Source organism: Antechinus flavipes, chromosome 4 (genome assembly GCF_016432865.1).
Source record: "Antechinus flavipes isolate AdamAnt ecotype Samford, QLD, Australia chromosome 4, AdamAnt_v2, whole genome shotgun sequence".
Classification (NCBI taxonomy): Eukaryota; Metazoa; Chordata; class Mammalia; order Dasyuromorphia; family Dasyuridae; genus Antechinus; species Antechinus flavipes.
In genome coordinates this window covers 169,718,500-169,737,776 of record NC_067401.1, presented here as the reverse complement: position 1 = coordinate 169,737,776, position 19,277 = coordinate 169,718,500, and the positions used below count along the sequence as shown (strand labels likewise).

General features: G+C 37.4%; 1 protein-coding gene across 15 annotated transcripts in view; it reads right to left on the bottom strand.

Moving 5' to 3' along the window:
* The window catches only part of RBFOX3 (RNA binding fox-1 homolog 3), a 974,608-nt gene that overhangs the window by 196,956 nt on the left and 758,375 nt on the right, over window positions 1–19,277 (bottom strand). The window lies entirely within an intron of this gene.

Here is a 19,277-nt window from a genome sequence, read left to right as displayed (position 1 = left end):
AAACATAAGAGGGAAGAGAGGATATAGAGGTATACAAGTGTATCACAGTGGGGAAATAGCAATGGGAAAGGGAAGTCCTGGGCACAAAGGAGATGGAGGCTAAATCTCAAGAGTTAAAAGAGCATCTCTGGCCAAAGAAACTTTCTGAATTCCCAGTTCTAGCATTTAGCTAGTTAACAAAGAACGTGAGGTCTCCAAAATATAGAACACAAGGGTACTGTCATTGTGTTCTTCCCTACCCCTTTGTGTCCCCTGAAGCCAGAGCAACAGCTCATTAAAAGCTCATTAGGATCCTGACCCAAAGTCCTAGAATGACAATGTTGCTCAGGCAAAGCATACCACCCTGGAGAGGCAGGAGTATCAAGGTTGGGCAGCTTGAGCTAATGCTGTAGACAACAGATGGGAAGAATGGAAAGGGAGGAAGCCTAAGGGAAGAGTTTCTCCAATTAACCCTTTACTGAAGGATGGGAATGCTCTTGAGATTGTATCTTTCCTTCACAGCATGTGGCAAACCTGCCTATCAGGAAAACAAGGTGAAGATTTTATATATCAAAACTTCATCATGTGGCATAAGTTCAGTACTGAAATATGGGAATATGAAGGATCTTTTCTTAGATTGAGGAGCCCAATCCATAAGGGAGATGTTTAAGATATATGTGGGGAAAGGGGAAGATTCTTAACCTGTAAACTTAAAAAAAGACCTGATAAATCATCATAACAGGCTTCTTTTTTAAACGTCCTGATTGTATTTTATGTTTTTAAAAAACATTAAAAAAGAGGTGTTTAAGTTACTAATAGGGTACATGACATAAAAAGCTAAAAAAAAAAAACCCAAAAAACAAACAAAAAAAAACCCTCTAGGGACTAATTAGAATAAGGAACACCTAGGTAAGGCTATTTGGGATGCTTCATGTTAACCTCCTAAACCCTACACTAAAACCTAAAAGTATTCAACAATTCTAAACATACAAAGGTAGATTTACAAGTTGCTGTGTACAGGTTAAATGGATACCACATCCATATCCATGTCTCTTATGAAGGCAGCTAGTTGGTGAGTGCATTTGAAAAAAAATAGCATTTACTTTACTCTAAACTGGCATCAAAGTCCAGTGTTGTGTGGCACTGAAAATGACTCTCCCTTTCCAAGGCATGAGATTTCTGAGAATACACTGGCAAAGAGGTTTGGAGAAATTTGGCAGCAAGCTAGGGGCCCTGTGCTGCTCTTAGCTTTTCCCTGCTTCTCTTCCTGCTGAGGGCTGCAGCATTAGGACAAGAGGAGCCGTCTGTTCCTTTGCTTACTTCCCTGAGATGCTATGACTTTTGATTCCGGGTTGATTAATATACAGCTGACAGAGACTGTATTTAAGGCAGCTTTAATTCTCTCAGGTCACCAAACTCAGGAGAAGCAGAGCTGCAAGGAGCCAGCTCTGCTATAGATCAAACATGGGAACCTTCAAATCATTCTGTGGCCCAATTTCTTACTGCTACTTCTGCCTGATCTCTTGGAGTCAAAGAAAATATTAGAACTGGACTGGGAGGGTCTATTGGATTTGGGCACCCGTTGCTAAAATCTGCTTGGCATCCTGGATTGAGAAGAGCTAGAATTAAGACTCAGTATTTTGCATTTCAGTACCAGAGACAGCTCTAATGAAAGGACTGGTATCCCCAACTCAGTCTTATTTGGCTTAAATCAAAACAAAGTGTAAATTGTTTTACTGATTGGCAAAACTGATCAGCTAGTACTTTGCTCTGTCACCTCTGATCCTACCCCTTCTTCTTCTCCCTGTCACACAAGGGTACCACTATTCTAGTCACTGAAGCTTGAAATCTAGGTGTAATACTCGATACCTCACTCCCTCCTCTTACCCCTTTCCAATTTGTCACCAAAACCCAGAGATTGTTTTTACTACTGGGACACATATTGAATAAGTCCCCTTTTCTCCTCAGACACTCTGCTATAGGTCCTCATCACCTCACACCTGAATTATTGCAAAAGAAACTACAGATTGCAATTGTTTCAAGTCTCTCCCACTCCAGTCTCCACTCCACTGCCAAAGTGATGTTCCCAAAGAATAGGTCTGACTATGTCACACATCCTTTCCATCTCCACTCAGTAAATTCTAGTGGCTTCCCATCAACTCCAGGATCAAATAAAAAATCCTCTCTTTGGCACTCAAAACCAGAACATATAAATACCTTGTTGTTGGCATGTTGTTTCCTTCACTACACTTTGAGCTCTTTGACAACAGGAATTGTCTTTTGTCTTTCTTTTGTCAGTGTTTAGCAAAGATCTGGGCACATAGTAGGCGCTTGATAAATATTTATTGAGTTGATATTTCCTTTCCTATTTTGGCTTTCTCTAAGATGCTCAGTATTTTTTCCTAGTTAGCATTTGTCATGGCTGCTCTTCTCCTATTGATTGTAGTCTTCTCTTTTTCTCTCTGCCTCCTGGAGTAGTAGATGGTGATTCCAAGTTCCTCAAATGAGGCAAACTGCTCCGGGGATCCCCTTTCTCTGTTTTCAGTGGCCTCTTGTGCCTGGGGCTCTTATGGTTCTGGATCAGCCTAGTCCTCTTCAAATTTGCCTCATTAGCATCTTCTGAAAAGCGGGATAATTTCTCTGCTTGGCACCTGGATGCTCACTTGCTAGGTATTCTGTATGTTTGCCATTTCCTCTGAAATGCCTTTTATGGACCTGGTCTATGTTGCAATTCAGGTGTGTACCATGAAGTAGAACAATGCAGGAAGATTACACTCGGAAGCATGGTTTGTAAATTACCACCCAGCAGAAGAAGGGAGTGATGAAGTGGGAAAGCACCTCTTAACTGGAGAACCCAATGCAGAAAGCCATTCTCATTTATGAGCAAGATCTTCCCAATCATTATCACTGCTACCACTAGCTCACCACAAATTAGGGAGAAGCATTAGCACTAGAATTGGAGGGAACCCTCGACTCATTTTCTTATTTCCATTTCATGAATGAGTTTTATTAAGATTTCTATCACTCTTCTTAATATACTGAATTTATTCTCCTTCCAAATACACATATGCATGCATGCATCTGTGCACACATGCACACACACTTAAACTGACAGCCATCTATAGATTCTTAATTTATGTTACACTTTCTAAATAAAAGATCCAGTGGTTAAAAATTAATAGCAAATTTATAGGAATTCTATATGGCTATTATAGAAGTATAATGAAGTGGATACCACTTGGCTGTGTGTGGGTAATTGGAAATTAGAGAAGAGAATCTTTATTTTATTGGAATTGTGTTTTTAAGAGTAAACACCACGAAAAGGGTCAGCACAGCTCTAAACTGGCACATACTTTTCTCTAGAGGAAATCAGTGGCTGGTTCAGCACCTAGTTGAAGCCAGTTTAGCCACAAAAATCATTTCAACTGGCACTGCAGAAAGGGGGAAAAGGATATATATTTATCAACAACATGTAGTAGTAGAAAGAGCACTGGGCTTGGACCAGGGATTTTAGCTAAAATCTTGGATCTGCCTCAGTTTACTTATCTATAAAATAAGATGTTCTGATGATTTCAATGGCTCTTCCAGTTTTAGATCCTATAAACTAAGAGACTGAGCTGTGGGATTAGGGGACAAGAGGAAAGAAAATCAGAGTAATTTTAATGGAGTAAGGCATAGTAGAAGAAAGCACAACAATTTTCTCTAGAAAAAAATATGGTTTCACAACAAGGGACAATAGTGTAACCTTGGACTATGCTTGCCTTGTAAATATAACTAACAGCTTGATATCATTATTAACTTACCAGAAGGTGCAAAAAGATGCTTATGGAGTGGAACTTTTGTTACTGAGATTTCCTTTGGAAAGAGAGCCAAAGCTAAACACTCATATAGGGTATTTTGGGAGAATCCAATTCTTGGAAGCAAAAGGATGCCTATGTCATTTTTCCTATTTAAAATAAATGATTTAACCTCTCAAGGCAGAGCCCAAATTTCATATGATTAAAACAAGCCTTCTAATGATTAGTTAATATTTTGTATTCTCATTTATTGAATATTTTGTATATACATATTTTTGTATATTTTGTAAATGTTATGTTTATAAAATTTATAAAATTTTATAATTTATAATTTATAAAATCCATTTATAAAATGATAATAATAACTGTATCACATACTTCACTAGGTTGTTGTGAGGTACAGATATAATATAAATCTTTGTTCTTATCTGTTAGTTTAGCAAAATTAAAAGAAGGAACCAGGAACAGAGTTTGCTTGGATGGAGTCTTAACATAACTTAGGTCATCTCTGAGGTTCTGTATGTTGCTCATCTTAGGGAATTCCTCAGATCATGAGTAAACTGACAAAGTCTGGAAGGAATTTTCTGAATTCATAACCCTGCCATTTCCAAAACAGCTTTTCTATTTATTTAACAAGGGCCTAATGTGCTATCCTGATAAAAGCCAGTCATTACTGAGGGAGGGATATTCCACTCCATCTCAAGAAGTTAACCAAACTTTGCAATTGGTTCATCACATTTTAAAATAATTAAGTCTGTAAAAGTTTTAGTTAGGTCACAAACTCAGAATTGTATTTCAATGTATTCCCACTTCTCAGCATTTATCTTTCTGCTTCTTTCCATCACCATGAAATTATAAAAGCAAAAATCTCTGATTGCAAAAAATGACAGAAAAATTCCTCCATAGTCACCCAGACTAGCCTCCAAGCAATCCCTATTGCCACCAGAATACCACAAACTAGGGAGAAATGTTATTATTGGAACTGGAGGGAGCCTCATTTTCTCACACTCTCCCAGAATGATTTTACAAATATTTTCCCAGACAAAAATATGCAAGAAAACAAAAAAGAATGGAAGAAAGATTTTCTTTTGATGTTTAAAAGTTTTGATTCTTAAGAACTGAGGGGAAAAGCAGGTGCCATTGACTGGGGAATAGCTAAACATATTGTTCATATGTACAAAAGTTCACATAAGACACCACAACATGAAGAATTTAGAGAAACATAGAAAGCCATAAAAACTGATGCAGGGTAAAGTAGACAGAGGAAAGGAAGCAATATGCACAATAATTAAAATATAAAAAGGAAAGAACAATAAAATGACACTGAAATTAATCATGACCAATGAAGTTTGGTCCTAGAGAAGAGTTGAAATGCACCTCCTTCCCTTTCCCATGAGGGAATCATGACCCATGACATGAATCAGACACAGTCACTGTGTAGTTTACTTTTAATGAACTTGATAAACTTTTGATGAAATTCCTCTTCCTTTTAAGTATTACAGAATTTGATAATCAGAAGGGATTTCAACAGTATAACACACATGCAAAAGAAATTTCCTCTATAATATAAATAATCTAGCCTTTGCTTGCAGAACTCCAAGGAAAGCAGGGGGTATGTGTATGGAGAACCCATTTTTTAAAAATAAAAATTGTTATAGGTGAATGCTTATTGAGTAGGAGAAAAGAAGAGATATTTGTATATAATCTAAAAACAAAAGATTTCTATAAAAATTTTTAAAAGTATTGCTTAATCTTAGGTAATTGGTTAATCATTTATTTTCATTGCACTTCCAGTTTCTTAAGGAGAGAAAGAGGGAGGGAGAGAAATTGTGTGTGTGTGTGTGTGTGTGTGTGTGTGTGTGTGTGTGTGTAAGTAGAATAGGCTAATATTCAGTGACACTGAGATTGGGAATATTGGCTTCCTGCTCAGAGGCTGTTGGTTGCTAGTCTGCTAGTTGCAGAGGACATAGTGCCACCTTTGTACTTCACTAAATGGCAGGCAAATTCTAGGATCAGTTAACTGGAGCTTATTTGCCATCTTGATCTGCTCCTAGGGAGAACACCGCCAGTTCCAGCAAGGACACTAGGCCCCCATGCCAGGCTAGTTGAAAGAGGAAATGTCAATCTCCACAGGGTTGAACTTATTTGCATTTGGCTCCAGGGTGAGCTTATTGATTTTCCTTTCCAGTTTATAGTGAGGAAATTCTACTCTGATGTTCCAGGGCTTAGTAATAATTATGATAATAATTTGGACAGATTGGATCAAAGATGCCTAGAGCACTTTACAGATTCACAAGCTATCCCAGTTCTTTCAAGAGAGGAAAGAAGGTAGAAACAGGTTGGATAGAGTTCTCCCCCTTCCAAGCATAAGAAAAGTAAGACCAAAAAGGAGAAATGCCTTATTACTTATTTAGTAACCTGGAGTCTCATCATAAGATCATAGATTTAGAACAGAAAGAAACTTTTGCGATCATCTCATCCAGAAGTGTCAAATTCCCAGCCTGTAGACCCCAAGAAGTCTATAAAACTCTCCACTGGAGCCTAAATCAGATTAAGATGAAATTAGGAAATTTTAAACAAAATATGTAATACAACAAAGATAATATAACTTTGTGATTTTCTAAGTCAACATGTGGCCTTCAGGGATTCATTTCTATTTGTCTTTGATAGCATTGGTTAGTCACTTGACAAATGAAGTAACTGAGACTGAAAGAGAGAATAGCAAAAGTTATATGGATAGGATGGCAGTAAGGATTTACAACTAAAGTAAATGCTTTTCCCACTTTCACATTCATTTCTTGATGCTTTCACTTTTTTCCCCCCTGTAATGCCTAGTCTGCTACTTTATCTACTTTATCTACAGCAATAACAGTTCTCCATACTTTTCCTAACTTCTCTCCACAATGCTCTCCAGAAATCAGCAATGGATTACCATTGAGATTTTTGTTTGTTCTCCTTTTTCAAAGAGACCAAAGAGGTCAGATGATGATATCCTGACTTTTGTGTGAATTGGATTTAAGTGAGGCAAAGTTGTACAAAGTCATCAACTTCATTCTCTTTCAGAATCTAGTGGCAAGACAAAAGTCAAGATGACTGATGATGGCCCAGGATTCAATGGATGACTTTGGCATCTTTGATGTCTGACCAAGTTCTAAACATTTCACAGTACCTTCTTTGGCTACCTTCACTGGAATAGATTGTTCTCATCTATCTATTCCTCTAGGGAAAATCTTCACATGGTTGGGGTAGACACCCCTCAACCCTGTTGCTTACCCTTAAATTGGTTGAGTTCATGTGTTTAGAGGGCTTAGTGGGGTATGGGCCACACCCCACTAATGTGGCCATTGTGTATACTACAGCTTTTTGGAGTCCCAAGTGAGAAGATGGGAGTCAGGTTGATACCAAAGGTGAATGAGAAGCCCTCAAAAAACCCTCAGCAAGTCCTCACACCAGAGAGATTTGTCCTCCTTGAACATATTCTCATTCCCACATCCCATTCCCAAACTAATTAGGAAGCTTGAAGAAGCACATTTGAATTTAATGCTTTTCTATGGTTTGTCTGGGTTTGTCTAGTTTTTTCAATCCAATGAACAATTCAGCAAGTGTTGCAACCATATCCCTTTACTCACTTGGCCAAGTTTTTCTTTTTCTCTGTATTTTCCTATTGTTTCTAGGTACTCTCTAGGTATTTTAAGAAGAGCTTGAAGATTCAAAGTAAATTTCTAGGGCATCTATAGTTAAAGGCAGTTAAATAAAGTTATTCTGTTTCATTCAGAGGGGAGTATTTGGGAGACAGTAGGTATGTTTTACAATTTATAGGAATCACCCCAAACATTATGAGTTTTCAAGCAAATTCTGTTTGATTGGACACTCTCATTTATTGTATTCCTATCATCTGCAAGGCACTGGGTTAGGCATATAATTACCAAACAACAACAACCCCCTCCCCCATCCAAACCAGCCTCAAGGAGCTTGGAAGAAAGGATGCAACATGTAACTAAGTATATAGAACTGTATATAAGAACTTACTTAGTTACATGTAAGTATATACAGTTCTTGCTTTGCATAAATTTACCTTATGGAAATTTGATTTTACATAAAGAATCCTGAAGGAAATTTACATTACATAAAAGCATCTATGTTAACTTTACTTTATACTACCCTCATAGCTCTGTTCTATTCTGTGGCTCCATGACCTCCCTTGCCCTCAACAAAAACCTAAAAAACAAAACAAAGTAAAAAATGCAAACTTTAATTGCCATACTTCATCCCCCCAAGTAAAAATAGAACATACATATGGAGATAGCACCACCCCCCCCAGAAAGTGCTTGGTTAGAGATCTGTAATGTAGCTTCACTTACTTGCACCTACAATGTGTCTGTTCTTGTTCCTATCTGTTGTTGGTCCTCTCCTGTCTTGCTGTTCTGTCCTGTCTGTGTCAATGGCTGCCCTACAGGTTTATCTTTATTTTTTCCCTTAGTTGTGGCTAGGCCCCCCATGTGTATTTGAATCATGTGCTGGTTCCCTTCCTCCATGGGCTTGCAGCCCCCTTCTTGCCTCTTTCTCTCTCCTTTCTTCATATCCAAGACAAATTTGCATTATTTAGAAGGTTGCTGAATAATATATTTACTAAAATAAGAATTGTCCAAATATTTATAATAATCTGAGGAAGGAAAGATTACTAACAACTGTAGGGTAAAGGAAAGATTTCCAGGAGAAAGGAAGTGAGGAATTCTAAGGCAGTGGAGAGAAAAGGGCACATTCCAGTTTTAGCTTTTGGCTAAAAGTATGGAGGTGAGAAATGATCTGCTAAATTCACCAGTAAAAAAAAAAAATGTTTTGAGCAATCCTTAGTATAATAAGTACAGTTAACTCTCCGTTTTCCATGCAAATAGAGAGGAACAGTGGCAGAAATAAGGGTGAGTGGGGCTAGGCTATAAAGGGATATCAAACAGGGATTCACACATTTTGGCTATAGATTAGCCACAAAACACCATCAGCAATATACAATGCAGAATTGACTATAGAAAAACCTTATTGATAATGCTCTTGGGAGAATGAAAGTTAACTTCAGACAACTAGCAACAATTACTAGGCAGTCCTACCTGACAGCTGCTTTCCACTAAGAGAAACAATGGGAATTCAAAAGAATGGAAGCATCCATGTACAGCTGAGCTGAGAGGCTACGGACTCTGCTAGGAGGGGCAGAAACTCAGGGGAGCTTGCACTGGAGGCCCAAGCAGGCTCTTAAGAGCTGTGATTTATCCCCCTGCAGAGACTGCAAGGCAGAGCTGAGATGCAATTTTGTTTGCCAAGCATAACCCTTTTCTCATAGATACTTTGCTTTTCCCTCCAAACCCCTCCCCCCCCCCCCCACATTTCTATAGGCTTTAAAAAGTGATTTGTATCTTGGAACAAAATAGAAACTAGACAATGTTTACCAAAAGCAACTCTAACAGGGACAGACTATTTTCCCCTTTGAGTTTTTGGGCTAGGTGGCCCCATGGATTGCAATATAGAGGGAAAAGTGATATTTCCAGCTTTTTTCAGCCTCGTTCTTTGCTAGCTCACTCCCAAAAAGTCCTAATATACACCGAAAAGTCAAATATCTGAAATAACAGAAGGAAACATTACCGTGGATTAGCCCAAACAGATGATGATTATAAATAACAATAATAAAGTAACTTGTAAGAAGACGTTGGAGAAATATAAGTTTTAAAAGCATGTTGAATGACTTTATTTTTCAATAGCATGCACTGATAGATGATGATGGAGAGAAGAGTGTTGAGTGGAAGAGAGAAGTCTGCTTGGGAAGTGCTGCAGCAGCACACACAGTAATATGAGTGTACTTCTCACTGAATGGAACAGCTTGGAGCTTTACATTGTACAGTTAGGAAAATGGCCCTCCTCTAGGTCCCTTTTCAAAAATGAGCTACTTATATAGTAAGATTTCTAGGGTGCCTTAAAAGCTGCCTTTCTTTTGAAGTTCCTTCTGATGTATTTGATGATATCTCTTAAGACTTTAGTTTAAAATGTAAATGTCTGTGGAAGAAGTAATACATGATATTTGATTTTAGCTGATCTGGAAAGTAGGATTTGATGGGGAAAATTAGGGAAAAAATAAGCAGGCTCTGGGTCAAAAAAGACAGATTAAGGTTTGAATAGAGTAAGAGGAGGTATGCTAAAGGGTATTAAAAAAGGGTCTTGGGACTGTTAGAAAGCACTCTGTGTTTCCTTAAGGCTCTTTCTCAACTTGTTTTTCACACATTTGGACCCTTTTCTTGGTGACTTCGATTCAGTTTTCATTCTATAACGATGACCTCTAAATCTGTATATGTGGAATAACTTATCTCTAGAATATCAATCCTATACCACCAGCTTCCTGCTGGGCATCTCCATCTGGATATCCCCTTGGTATTTCCAACTCTCTAAATCTAAATCTAAAACCTAAATAAGGTTTACCTTAAGAACTAGAATGAACTATAAGCTGATTTCACTAACTTATTCACTAACTGATCTTATGTGCTCACTGTGCTCCAGACAAATTCACTTATGCTTTTTATGAAATAGGAATTATAATAACTGTTTTATTGAACTCAAAACATTCTTCTGAGAATCAAGTGAAATAATGGGTATATGAGCATTTTGAAAACTCTAAAAAGCTATGTAAATGTAAAGATTCTTATTTTTAGTACAGCTTAGTACAACCCTCCATAAAAGTCTTCCTTAAATGCTTCATCATGAAATGGAGATGATTCTGGGATCTCAGAAGAATGGAGTACATGCTCTGGCATAGTTGCTTATCTGGAAAAGCTTCAAGCATAGTACTGCCAATAGACTGTTTACTTTCTGAGGATCAGCCTAACTAAGCACAGAAAGACTCATCACCAGCAGCTTGGTTGTAGGTGAAAGATTTTCTTGGCTATGAGAACTATGAAACAAATACAAATACAAAATTAGTTCATCATTAAGTGGATTGGGCAGAGGGTACTAAGAATCACATGATTTTAAGGCTGTTTGTAAATGTAAATGTTGGTCACTTGATGGTGAAATTTTTATCCAATCATCAACAAGTTTATCAGGAACTGAATAACTTCAATTGTTGCTAAATGAAATAAATGAAACCAGAAGAGAGGCAAATTTAAAACTTGGTAAAATTGGTTTCATCACATGTCCAAAGGCAACAAGGAACATAATTTCATGGGAGACCTGATCACCCTATCTTATGGTACTAATGATGAGCATAACCAAAAAGATGAGCACAAAGACAAATACAGCTTATAAACCAACCTGCATAATTGCAGAATGTAAAGAGGCAGATAAATTATACTAAGAACCTGACCAGATTTCTTTAAACCAAATTAATAGCCTTTATACTACACTCAACTTTTCAGAAATAGAAAGGGGGCACTTAAGAAAATTAAACTGGAAACAAAAAATGACCAAGAAGACAAAGCTTTGCCAGAAATTACCTTCTTTACTCTTTAGGAGAATGATCTGTATACATATTCTCAAGCATCCTTGAGAAAAACTGAGCTTGAAGATTTTCTTCCAACAAAGTGCCTCCTTTGTACAAATTAAGATCATCCAATATTCCTTGAATGGTATAAACAGGTGTGTGTGTGTGTGTGTGTGTGTGTGTGTGTGTGTGTGTGTGTGTCCCGAATCTATTATTTAATTCACAGAGAAAGCTTTCAATGCCTTCTACCAAGACATATCAGCAACTTGTGTATAATTTACAGTCTTAAAAGTCTTAGTTGCCTGGATGGGCACCAAGAGGTCTTGCACCGTAGATTTTAGGATATAGTTTCATAGGCAGAGCTAAAATGGACTCAAAGGTGACATAAAGAGCAGAGCTGAGCTAGGAACCACAGTCATCTTCTTGAGGACAAATTTTTTTTCTTCCACTGTTTTTACATCCATGCTGTGGCACTCAGTCTTATGACTGACATGTCTTTGTGATTTTTTTTTAGTTATTTTCAGTTGTGTCTGACTCTTTATGACACCTAGTAAATTATTAATAAATACTTGATTGGCTGATTCCCATGACCTCATAAGATATGAAGTAAACCTAGGTTTTCCTAATTTTAAGACTTGTCCTCTATCAATTATACTAGATATGTCAAAATGCAATTCAGGGGTCTTATGCAGTTCATAACACACCTGAGTGCTCCAGAACCAAATATTGGGAAATATTTAACATAATAAAAATACAATAAATATAGTTAATATGGCATTTTAAAAGTAAGGCAACATGTAGGGATCCTTATGTATGGCTTAGTTTCTCCTTGAATTTGACATCAGTGAATGTATCTTAATTCTCTTATTATCAATATTAAATGACTCATAGAACAGGGAGATGTATGACTGTCAAAAGGTATTCATTACCATTATGGAAGATATCATATAAAGGATCCAAATGTTAAAAAGGTTTGCCTAAAGATGTTGAGCTACTCCTGTTCCTGTTTATAAGTGATAACAATACTAATTGCATCAACTCTACAGCATTATTAATATTTCCTCAGTGTGATTTATGACTTCTCAAGAAAGAATGGTTTTGTACTCTATACAGGAAAAACCAAATGGATGAAAGATGAATACTGACCATATTATGTCATGCAATTCTATGAGCAGCCAAATGAATCAATCTGTAAGTAAAAGGACTTCAAATAGTCAATAAACTAAACCCACTATTCAATAGGTGAAAGAGAATGGGGTGAATTATATCCAGGAAACCATACAATACTTTCAATGATCCCAAGCTATTCCCTGATATAAAAGCCATTGCTTTCAATACCAATATTCTATTGGCAACATTCAATTTTTTCAAATTGTGGAACACTATAATGCCCAATAAGAAAAGTTGCAAGTGACATAAAGGACAATGGAAAGATGCATGATAGGTAGCTATAGAGAAAAAGTAAAGGTTTATTCACCTAGTGCTTCATGGATATTTATGAAATGTTAAACGTCTCAGGGGGAGATATCTACTGCACTCGTTATATCCTCTGGTTAGGGGACACCAAATATTTTTTTGAAAACAGCAATTCAAAAGATATCATTTCATTCCATGGGAATGGGATTTCCAGTGGGAAAGAGTGTTAGATTTGAAGTCATTATTCTAGCTCTCTTATCTATTATACTGTAAGATTGTTGAGGGCAGGATCCATGTCAGATCTAAATTTTGTAAGTGCAGTACTCTGTATACAATAGTAGAGCTTAGATTGCCTTTGAGGTCCCTACTAATTCTAGATCTACAATTCCATAAGTATTTGTTGATTTATATTTTTTACTTATAATACTTTGGGCCAGTCATCTGTTTGCTTTTTAGCACATACCATTCTTCATCTCTATTTAAACCAAACATTCACTTTGTAAAAGCAGATATTAGAAAAAAAGAAAACCTTAAGTTCATAAGCACAGAAGGATATAGGATATATTCACTATCAAGATGAACAGAGACTCAAAAAGCATTTAAGACATAATGTCGGAGAGTGTGTATCATACTAACAATGAGGAACCCTGTATTCTAGGTTCGGCTGTCATTAATGTAACTTTATAACTTTGGGCAAGTACCTTCCCCTTTCTGGGATAGCTTCCTTCATTGTAAAAGTAGAGGGGTGCATTATAAGATCTTTGAGATAATTTAAGGTCCCTGAGATAATTTCTAACTCTAGAATTCTATGGTTTTATGATTCTATGTGATGAGACAATGAAAAGGGTTTCTTCGGGTGACAGTCACCAGAGGAGGGAAGGTACTTTGCCTCTATGCCATCTGGCTCCATTTTGGTGCCAGAGAAAAAGGTATATGCGGGATGCTGGGACAATCACAGCCTGTGGGGTTGTGTGGAGCACGACTGTGGGGAGTCAGTAATGCCAAGTCTTTGGTGCTGATAGCAGATCTCACACATCATCATCATCATAATAACAAGGAAACTTTGCACAGATAGCAAACCTTTCCTCTGAAAAACTTTCAAGCTGACCTTGATGATAGGCTTGAAATCTCTGGGGTGCCATCTGATCAAAAGACAAGTTATTGATGTTCTTCTTTCCCTGACCACTCTGGGGAGCAGAAGTTCACACAGAAGATGCTGCCACAGGCAAAAGACTCCCTCTGTCCTAGATGTTTTGCAACTTCGCTAGCTTGAAAAGTAGGGGGCTGGACCAGATGCTCTGTGCCCTTTCTAACATAATGTATCTATCCCTTATATCATTATCCCTAGAACTGTCACCTTTTAAAAAATCCTTGATTCCCATATATCATGCCTCTCTACGCAACCTAATTCACTTCCCAAGACCCTCCTTTCTCCCCACCAATCTCTTTCCTCATGATTTCTCACTCTACCTTCTCTACCTCAACTCAATCTTTAATGAGAATACTGCAGACTTTACAGCAAGGAGATATAATAGAAAGAGCCCAGGACTTAGGCGTGGATGAGATTTACATTAAAACACTTAATAGCTATCCCAAAATAAGAAGCTCACCTCACCCCTTCAGTTTCCTAAATGTAAAATGGGAATAGTAATAATACATAAGCTACCAACCTCATGGTTGTTGTTGTGATAAAAAAAACAACAACAAAAAAAAAAACACTTTGTAATCTTAATGTGCCACAGAGATGATTATTTTTTTTTAAATCTGACATAATTTCAAGGTGGAGCAGCTGCACAAGTGAGGTATCAGTATATCTAGGGTTATACCCAAGCATATTCAGTATGTAGGCTCCTACCTACTCAGCTGGGTTTGTTTCCCTCTGGCACCAATTTGAAACGGATTCCCTCTATACCACCCTCAAGTAAAAGACTGAAAGGGGGACAAGAAGACAAACCAGTCAAACCACAAAATGCCCCAAAGGAGTAAAATCTAGTCAGGGAATTCCAGACTGCTAAATAATAATAGTGAATGATAATAGCCGTTTTTTATATAATACTTTAAAGCATTGATAAATATTACTTCATTTTACCCTTACAATTACCTTGAGAGGTAGGTGCTATTATTATACACATTTTACAAATGAGGAAACCAAGGCATTTATCCAAGGTCAGATAGCAAGTTCCTGAGGCTGAATTTGAATTCAGGTCTTTTTAATTCCATGCCCAATACACTAGCAACTAAAGCATCTAACTGCCTCAATTAAGCTTGCTTTCTGGTTCCCCAGTGCCAACCATTATTAATGTATACATAGATTTGCTCTTGTGTGTTCTCTTCCTCAAACCCATGAGTCTGGGAACTTGATTTTTTTTTTAATGTTGTGATAAATGAATTTCAATATAATTGGTTGGTTTCCTTTGCAATTCTATATAGTTTATTTTATGATTTTAAAATCATTCTTCTGAGGAGAATTGCATAGGCTTCCCAAGGCTGCCAAAGGGGTTCATGAAACAAAAAAGGTTAAGAACCCCAACTCACACCTCCTCCTCTGCACTTCCTGACACACATTTTCTTTCCTTCCCACCTTCCTGCTTCTTGTGGGGGCTTAGCAAAAGCCCCAGGAAGTGCCTGCGGCATACTTTGGGAAACTCGACTAAAAGTTGTTTCAAACTTTCACCATTGCTCTCTCTCTATTTGCCATTTCTCTACTGCAGCATGCATCACAAATGTTCAACTTCAAAAACCTTTCAAAAGTAGTTCCCTCTTCCTTGCTCCGGTTCTGCTTCTGCTCCTCCTACCTGATTCACTCAGAGCTGTCACAATCTCAGCTTGGTGACATCCATCTCTGTAACATCAGCAATCATTACCATGGAGAGTAGCCTCAATCCCCTGAGACACTAGGGAAGGAAATAATAAAATTCCGTGGACTAGAAGAGTGTAAAAGGGAGGTGAAAGAATATATTTAGTTTGGGATCATAGAAGGGCTTTAGGTAACAAGACAGCGAGACAAGGTTCTAGGATGTTTATTGTTGATTCCGTGGACTAGAAGAGTGTAAAAGGGAGGTGAAAGAATATATTTAGTTTGGGATCATAGAAGGGCTTTAGGTAACAAGACAGCGAGACAAGGTTCTAGGATGTTTATTGTTGATGTGAGTATGTACTCTTGTCCTCTGGAAGAAATTCATGTCCTGAGATTGGTGACACCCTGAGAAAAAGTTCTGATGATTTCAAGTTAGTTAAGACACTGGATATTTTGTCTGACATATGAACTCTGGTCAATATAAAATGGTAAAGCAATAATTCCTAAGAAGTGCTTTTTATTTAAAAAATGAATTCCTTATAATGACTTTGGGAATTAAAAAGTATTACTATCTTCATTTTATAAAAGAGAAAGCTGAGGTTCAGGGAAGTAAAACTACTTGTCTTTGATCATATCGCTAAGTAAATATAACCACGAGAAATCAGTTTTTGGGCAAAAGCCAGGCACCATTGCTCCTTAATCATCTACCTGCTTTCTCATTCAGCTCAGTAAAGACTTTCTTTACCAAGTCTAGAAGACTGGACTACTCCTTCTAATGGATCAACATACCTTTGAAGTTCATCTGAGATTTTCCCAAAGTAATTCACTAATTGAGGAGACAGGATCTTGTTAACCTAGATGGGATGTCAGTCCATTAGGTAGAAAAATATTCATAAAATTATAGATTGAAGAGCTAGGTAGATGTAGTAAGAGCAATATCTCAACCAACTCCTCTTCTCTTTGCAAGTTAGTAGGATAGTTTTTCCCAATTGAAATGTTCCTTGAGGGCTTAATTGGCTCACGGAACTAAAGATTAGGATGATTAATATTACTTCCTGGTCATCTGAGTATAAAACAAGCTTGAGGAACTCTAATCTTATTTAGAGGCTTAACTGGAAGACCAAGATGAGCAACTCTGAGGCAGGGATGAATCAACCCTTAGCTGAATCAACCCATAGTGTTTTAAAAGCATATCCTTGCTTAATATCCTTTCCTAGCAATGATAAAGTAAATCTCCTTTTGTGAATGTTGAATGGCCTATGACTATCTTGTTCTTTTCCAGTATTGAACCTAAATCCCAAGGACACTGGCCTGAATCAGGCACAGCCTGAATAACTTATTGGACTAACCTGAGAATTTTGGTGAATAACTTTTTTCCCCTTTATCTATTCAGTGTTGTATAGATTGAAATTAAAGTCATATGTTGGAATTCTCTATATGCTATCTGTGTGGTTTAGGATAAATAATTTTATCTTTCTGAGCCTTATTTTCTTTCTCTATAAAATGAGAGGATTGGACTAAATTATTTCTAAGGTTCCTTCTAAGGTTAAATCTTATGATGTTATGGTCTCCTTTTTGGCACCTTCTTCTCTCACCCAATCTTTCACTTTGTCTCCCAGATTCCTTTGTTTTATTGACTACTTTTTATCTGACAAAAATCTTCCTCTTATCTAAATCTCATCAAAGTTCTCACACTCAGCCTATGGAAGATCTGTATAAATTAGCAATTGCATAATAATCCCCAAATACTCTCTATCTTGTTCTTGTCTCTTCTTATCTATACTCTTCTTCCTCTGATTAAACCAGACTTTTTCTGAGCTAAATTGACAACTATAAGGATGATTCTGGGTAATCTATTTCTGGAATTTCCTGAAATTCTTCCTTGACCACTTGTTATCAGTGTCTGCTTCATTGCCTACTCACTGCTATGGAGAAAACTTTATTTTTAATAATTAAGAAAATGTTCCCTCCCACCTCTGCTCTTATAATTGTAACCCAGTAGATGCAAGCAGAGTTGATAGTATAGCCTGGTGGACATTGCTTTTCAGTTGTCTGAGTCTGCACAGTCATTCTCAGGGCAGGATATAGGCAAAGAGCCAACAATTCCTATTTCCTCTGGGTAGCTAAACTCTGTCATATACAGGGATACAGAACATCACTGCCTCCTGGAAAAATACTATGTCAGTCTATTTAGAGCCATAACTAACAAGTAGAGTACCTGGGTCAAGTTGATTAAAGGGAGGTAGAGAGTTTGAGGCTATGGTGCTAAGGACAAATAACCCTAAGCAGGTCATTGGGAGAGGTAGGATCCATCCCCTGACAGGATGGGCCTCAGACACAGGAGACTTGTGAAAGATCAACACAAGGAGATGTGTTTTGTAGTGACAGAATCCGAGGGACAATGAAGGCTGGGGGTGGGGATGGGGGGAATTGAGGCCCAAGGACAATAGACTCAGAAGAGGAGAAATGAGTTCTACTCATGCAAATTACAGTTCTCAGACCTTGGGAAACTAGAGTAGTGAGTGGTAGGTTACAAAGATTCTTTACCTTAAGTATGAGAACTTAAAAGTACTTTGACTAGCATATTTTAATGTAATAATTTTTTTTGTAATCCTTTTTTATTTTATGCATTTAAAAATGTTATTTTGAGAAGGGGTCCCAAAGCTTCCCCTTTGCTCAAAGGCTTGCCCAAAGATCATCCAAAGAGTCCATGATACACTAAGGACTAAGAACTTCTAGGTAAAGAAAAGATTATTCTTTCTGAAAAGGATTTCCAGTCAATGAACAACTTTTTCTTATGGCAATTACTACTTCAAAAGTATTTTATGAGTTAACAACCAGGTATACTCTGGCATAGTCCAATTAAATGCTCTCTCAATCTCTTCATACTCCCTTACCTTCATTATAGTATTTAAATCCAGGAACTTTTCCAGTCAGTTTGCTAACCAACTGAAAGCAATAAGAAGGAAGTGGAAAGCAAAAGAAAAGGAAAATGAAGATTAGGAAAAGGGAAGGGCATTAATGAGATAGAAGGAGAATCAGGGAGGAAGATCTGAGGAAAGGGACTAAAGGCAGCCTCCACCTTTATTCTACTTGAAATGTAGGAATTAGAAAGCTAGAATTCATCATTCCTGAGCTGAGAATCTCCATGTGACATCATTCCTGGCCAAGAAGTAACAAAGCCCTATGAGTAGAGAATGATGTACCAACCAAAAATTTTGCTAGGAAATACCTTATGGATTGGTAGTATTGGTGCAGAAGATCCCAAAGCATCATAACAGCTTTTTATCAGTAGAGCACAGATCATTGGAGTAGTCTGGATAAAGGAACTGCTAGTTATAGATACACAGTGGGTGGAAGAATATTTGCAGCTAGTTATTTATTACAGAAATATTACTATCTTTTGGGCTCTTATTGGTACTTTAGTGAGTACTACAAGAGACAATTCAACAAACACAAGTAGCTACTGTATATGGAGTTTTATGCTAAGCTCTAGAGATGAAAAATGACCTAGCCCTTGCCCTTAAGGAATTTACATTTTATTGAATGTGGAAATGATGAGGCATATACTTGTCGCTCTCCCGCTCCCACCTCCATCACAGGCTTTTACCTAAAGATATGGAATGGAACTGGAATGGAAGTATAGAATAGAATAAAAATTATCAATATAGTTTAATCTAAGGGCCACTTAGAGCTATATCAAGTGGAAGAAAAGACTTAAAAAAAATCTCTCCTTGTACTAATTAAATCTTGGGGGAGGGAAGAGAGAGAGAGAGAGAGAGAGAGAGAGAGAGAGAGAGAGAGAGAGAGAGAGAGAGAAAGGGAGAGA